Consider the following 6,567-nt stretch of genomic DNA (forward strand, 5'->3'; position numbering starts at 1 on the left):
CCAGCGGCTTTTTATTGTGAACATATAGATAGTCTGTCTTCCTGAGAAGGAGATTATACAAAAAAGGGGTGTTGATGGCATGTTATATTTTTAAGCAGATGTCAAGTGGAGTCCACACACGTTTGTGGAAGTTGCCTTTGGCCTTTTGTAAATCCGAACAAGGAGACTGAAATCTGAGACAGAGCTTTTGCCTGAGGTCTGTCCCTGGGGTAGTTCTACAGCACTGATTCAGCACCCACACAGGAGGAATGTCACCTGTGCTGCAGTGTTACACCTTTGTATTTCTGCAAATTCAACAGTGCCATTTATTTAAATGTTTACCAACATTACAGCCAACAGCTGAACTTTGGATGCATCTAACAGATTTCAAACAAAGCTGTAAGGTAGCATTCAGGAAAAAATAAATTCATGTCTGAACCTCAATGACTGAAATTTTTGCAACTTCCCATCAATGAGCAATAATTGATGAGCCAAATAATGATGACCATCATAATTAACTGGATAATTTCAGATGTGACATAAATAAAAGTCAAGAGGTGGAGATTGTTCCCTGCATGTAGATAAGTCTGAATAGGCTTCTCAGTTTTCTACTGATTTAACCAGAAGGAATAAGTAGCAACTGCTTCTAATATTATCACTAACATGGATGGAAAGGTTTTATTTCCCTATTCATGTGGTAGACTGTGGTAAGAACTCTTCATCTCTGTGAAAACCTAGGAGTGGTAATGTTATACTAAAAGGAAATCCTGCACTGCCTTGAAGATATATAGGAGTTCAGCACTGCAGCATGCCTTGAAATTTTGCTGTGTCACTGTGCTCTGTCTATCAGTGCTATGTCTTCGCATGTCCTCTGCTGCACAATGTAAATCTGTGAAGTGCTATCAGCAGTAGAAGAAAGGAATGTTTTGTGGTTCTTTATTACAGAATGATTTTATGTTTTGATATTGTGCATTTAAAATTTTGCACTAAGAATTTCAAAATTTTTAACCTTTACAATCAGGAAAATGCCTGCAAACTGTTTCTACTTCCAAACATTTTCCTCAGTGTTTTGTAAAAACAGGTAGGATAGGCTCCTTTCCTCATTTCCTTCTGAGATTTGCTCGCTTAGTTGACAGAATCCTACATTTGTTTGATATTTATATCCAAAATTAATTAATATATTTATCTGCACGTGCCTTGGACACCATGTGCAGATACCACTCTTCCATAGTAAAGAATTTCAGGTAAAAAGACAACCACTGCTGCACAGTGGTGAGCGACTGAGGTTAAAATACTGCCCAGGGATATGCTGTGTGTCTGCATGCATACAAAGGAGCTCCTGCTGCTGCTGACATCGGTTTTGGTATCGCAGTGCCAATATCCTAATCATGTGAGCAAGAGGAAAGCAGCCTGTTTTAGTGAGTTACTGGAATCGTTTATGTGGATAACACAGGTAACCGGTGCTTTCCTTGCATTCCTTCCAATACTTCACTAAAACCTTCATATCTTTTTTTTTTCTACAATTTTATTGCAATTCTGCAGTTCTGGAGGAAAGATTAGGATTGCCCCTTTCTGTGCCACCTCTGAAGAGCAAGAGGTACATCCTACGGTAGAACTCATTTCCGAGGTGATAAGTTAACATGAGAATATAAAACTGCTCTGCACAGTATTCTCCCTATATATAATATACCTAGTGAATGCTGACTTGTTCAGCTGTCTTTTTGTAAAATTTAGTAATAAGTGTCAGTGCAAGTGTTTTGGTAATTTAAGCTTATTCTTTCTGAAGACTCAATACATGTAGGTCTGAAGAAGCAGTGATTTTATGACTTGATCTTTCAATTATAAATCAAAGCTAGTAAATGAGTGATATTGTGGAGAACTAGAAATATGAGCTTCACAGCAGATCCATATGCTTTGCTGGTAATATGGCAAGTAACAGGGAATTAGATCACAGAGCTAGGTTGTTCTACTATTTTCAGTTTTATTTTTTACTTGACTACTGGTTGAGGTTTTAACTTTTTTTTTTATTTAAGACCAGAACCATCGTTTTCTGTAGTTCTGGTAATATCTTCCAGTCTTTTAAGAAGTAGGGAAAAGTGGTTGAGTTCAAAAAGATATGCACATCAAATTGTGTTTACAGGTCTCATTTTATGTTTTGCAGCACTTGAGGAAAATGTTTAACTTGTTGCATATTCTGTACTCTGAATTTTCCTTTATTAATGTTGTCATGAAACCCTACGGTGGATATGCAGTTAAGGAGCTTCCAGATGTTTCCAGTGAGTGTCAGAGTTCCGCACTCCATCCTAGATGTATAATGAAACATAGCCACAGTACCAAAGAACCTAAAATGGTCATTAAAATTAGAGAAAGGCATACTTTCCTGTTTAAGAGGTTCCAGCAATACCTAGTTCCTGGTGATTTAAAAAGAGAGATTTAATTTCAGAGATCTTTCTAGAAGAAATTTCTCCAATTCTCTTTTTCTGTTTGTGTTGGACAACAAACTGCCCTTTTACGCAATATTTAAGCAATTTTAAAGCTTGTAATGAAAATCGCTGAAGAAATCGAGGCTTAGCCTGAGCAGAGGATTTCAGCATGGAGCTGCTGGTAAATAGTTTGCAGCCACAATGTTACGCATGTTGGCATTGCAAAGTCGAATTTTTTCTTATATTACACAGAAAGGTGTTGGTGTAGTTAAAAAGCAGTGCCAGTAAAACAAAACGCTAGCAAACATTAGGGGATATTTTCCTGCTGTGTTCTGAATACTTATTCTAGACATACTGGAAAACAGTAGAGCTTACTTTGTTCTCATTTCTAGTGCATCAGAATTGTTCATCAGTTGTGTTCCTGAGTCAAGGGTTTATAAGTGTACAACTTGGCGTATATATATTGATTTAAGATTTTGTAGAACATACAATCACATTGACTATTAATTCTTTGAAAATACTTTGCTATTTGCATGTGCAAAATTGTAATAAATTGTTTACCTGAAGTGATTATTTTCAGGGTAAACTGTCAGAAAGCATTTAAATGCCACTAATTTTAATAAGAAATAAGCATTCTGGCATGTGAATAAATGAACCAACAGCTATGTACTAGCTTACTGATTTTCAGTGTGACAATATAGTTTAAATCCTTACTATTTTCAGCATGGAAATCAGAATCTATTCTGCTAACCTTCTGAGCTTCTAAATTTGGTGTCATGCATAGGCGTGTTTAAAAATTAGCATTTAAAAAGAAACCTACTTGCTTTAAGTTTAAGCTGACACTGTTCCTTTCCTCTGTGGAAATGAAATTTATTAATCATAATAAAACCATCATATTCTGAAGGTAGAGGTCACCCTGAGGAGAAAAAAGTCTATTCATCACAGAGGAATTTCAATGCATTTTTCCCAGATAATATCTGAGCACGGATTCTCTCCCCGTTGGAAATATATTCTTCCAGGGTTGTGCTTATGTGCATCAAGTGTATGGAGGATGTTGCAGGAATGAGAATTTTTCAATTTAGTTTTGTATACTTTATTTTCTTTTAGAGACAATTTGGCGGAGCGCTTCTTTACATTTTGTTTCATGTTTACATTGCAAACATTTATTCAAGTAGAATTCCAATATACTGTTAAAAAAAAAAAAAAAAAAAAAAAGCATGGGTCACCATTTTTACATTAGGATTATTTCACCTCTCTTTTGTTTAAAGGAAAAAGCATTGTTTACACAATAGGACAAAAAAATACTGAGTTGAAACTATCATCTATCTTTGGAAATAGCTTAAAATATTTATTTATTCGTACTTTCCTCTTAGTTGTCCAGATTTCTGTAGAAGATCATTGTAATACTAATAGCAACATATTTCATTCCACCATTGTTAAACACTTGTTCATCATTTCAATGATGAGTTAGGTTAAATATACACCTAATTTAATAAAACTTCAGCACTCTTTGGGCTCGTTCCTTCCTACTTACAAGAGGGCCTTGAGTTTCAGCCACTTTTTTTCAGCCATAATTCCTTGTCATGCTTGACTCAATGTGCTCTTGGTTTTTGGTTTTGTAAGGCACTATTAAATATTCTGCAGCAAGAATAGGATGTAGTATGGAGTCAAAATGCAGCCCTGCTGCACCACATAATCAGAGAAGTGAAAAAAGCTCACAGTAAGTCCCAGTGCAGTTGACGGCTTCTTACATGGTTCTTACATGTCTAAATTTACCGTTCTTGCTTAGTCTTATGACAATAGAAGTTAATCAGGAAAAAATTTTTAAAAGTACTTTTGAAACTATACCAATTCCCATTGTTCTAAAAATAATAGTCATGATTTTAAAGCATGTATAATAATAATATATGCAATTCAACCTCTATGTTACTAGGGATATTAAAGAAATGTGTAGATCTGGAAACGAGTCTAGCTTTAAATTAATTGTTTTCCCTTTCTAGATGTTCGCTTATTGTTCAAATGAGATCTGGCTTGAGGGAATTAAAAATGTAATGATTTTTAAATGAATTCTCAGACTAGAAAAATGAACATACAAAGGAAAATAAGGTGTCGTCTTCACCTCATGAAGATGAACAAGAAATGTAACATTCTATTATGTCTTCTATCAAAGCTAATTTTTTTAAAATCTCCAACTATTATGCTGCTTACAGCCCACTTTGGAAGAAACATTGCAAAGCTGCTAGTTCTTCCATCCGAAGAGGCTGCAGAATTTGTGACCAGTGCCAAACCTGCACTAAGAACTCTTTCCAACTCAAAGGATTACTAAGTGATGCTTACCCAGCAGGCTGATCAGAACTATTCTTCCTTCCTCTCCTTCATCTCCTTCCTCTCCTTCATCTCCTTCCTCTGCTTCATCTCCTTCCTCCCCTTCCTCTCCTTCTCTCTCCCTTTCCTTCTCTCTCCCTTTCTTTCTTTCATTAGCAACTTCCTGGTTATTTTGGTGTTCATTGCCTGAGATAATTTTCAAATATGGGTATTCATGGATACCAACTGGGATTATCATATAAATTTAATCTTTCACTGTCCAATATATTGGATGTAAAAGAGGAAATAGTTGTATTTTATGCAAGTCTTTTACACATAATTCCCTGAGGTTAAGACCCTAAGATAGAAGACAACATTCTGATTCCTCTGGATATTTGTGTGTATTTATGTACAGATAAACATAGCTTTGGTGAGAATTAGAGCCCCTATTCACGAACTTTTAGTACTTTCAGAACTCAAAAATTAATTCTTTTTCAATGTATTATCCCTTAATATCAAGTTAAATGTACTGAGTAAACATGATAATACAACTGAAGATACTCAGCCAACATCCAAATTTTGCCACAGAATGCCATAGAACTCTTTGTTGGGAGAAATAAACCATACTTAGCCTTTGCTCAAAATTTCCATTAAAAGCAATAGGTAATCTGTCTTTGAAATCTAACACAGTATGTATCCTTTAAACTTATAGAGATTTAAGGATAATCATTCCCACAAAATATCTTTATATTTTTTTATTAATGTAAAATGCCACAGAAATATTTCATAATTTTGGGAAAGGAAAGGAGAGGAACTGCTCATTTTATGTCTTGGCAACCAGAGCATGATTACCAAGTAGGTCCATGCATGCCTGCTTTTCAGAATGGCCAAGTCTGGAGAACTGGGGCTGCAGGTGTTTGGGATCTCTAAGAATTAAGCCCGAACATGTTAACGTGAAAATGTGACCCTCAAAATTAGCCAACATTGTGAAAAAAGAAGTCAAACATCAATTTGGAAAAGTGCTGATCCTTCTTAACGAGCAGAGTAAAATGCAAGAGTAATAGAGCTCTACTCCAGACAGTACACAGAGATTTTAAAGGACTACAGTGGCAGCATTGTGTTGCGGGAAAAAGGGGCCTACTCAGAACTGATTGCCTGCCAACCACTGAACACACACTTCAAAGATTGTATTTACTGAACTTTATTGTTTGTTTGTTTGTTCTTCCATCCAGATGTGTGGTTACATAGCTTTGGAAAGGAAAAACATACCACCTGTAAATCTGTGACTCTGATGTTGGTTGGGTAGTGAGAGGCATTTATGTGAAGTATCTGCCTTTTCGGAGTTGAACCTCTTTAACATAGCCTAGTTGTCTTAAGAAATGGTTTACTTAGGATTTCCTTACACAGTTAATCCCTCATACTCTTGTAAATGTTGGCTCAGTGAATGGAGAATAAAGACTGTTTTGTCTGCGGAAGTTTATGCTTTTTCCTTGAGGATGTCCCAAGGTAGGTAGGAATGCTTAGTTCTTTTAGTTAGGACTTTATTCTCTACCTCATGTCCAGGACTCACAGAAGTGGGTGGTGTAAGATTGCATGCGTTTGCCATGCAACCATTTTTTTCTCAGTTTTCCCTCAGCTGATTATTTAAGAACTTAATCAGATTCCACTTGTGAAGTATCAACTCCGTGATATAAAACAGCGTCCTTTTTTCAAAAAACAAAAACAAACAAAACAAAACAAAATAAAAACCTAAGTTTGCATTTTTGCATTTGTATCTGAAAAATAAGGTGGCTATACAGAATGAGACAGAATGGGGTTACTGTTCACATAAGGCTGAAAGCAACATCTCTCAGAGATCAAT

General features: G+C 35.8%; 1 protein-coding gene across 36 annotated transcripts in view; it reads left to right on the forward strand.

The window, feature by feature from the left end:
* RBFOX1 (RNA binding fox-1 homolog 1) overlaps positions 1–6,567 on the forward strand; it is a 751,763-nt gene that overhangs the window by 742,826 nt on the left and 2,370 nt on the right. The gene's annotated exons all lie outside the window — the stretch shown is intronic.

This window comes from Phasianus colchicus, chromosome 16 (genome assembly GCF_987193195.1).
Source record: "Phasianus colchicus chromosome 16, bPhaCol1.hap1.1, whole genome shotgun sequence".
Taxonomy (NCBI): Eukaryota; Metazoa; Chordata; class Aves; order Galliformes; family Phasianidae; genus Phasianus; species Phasianus colchicus.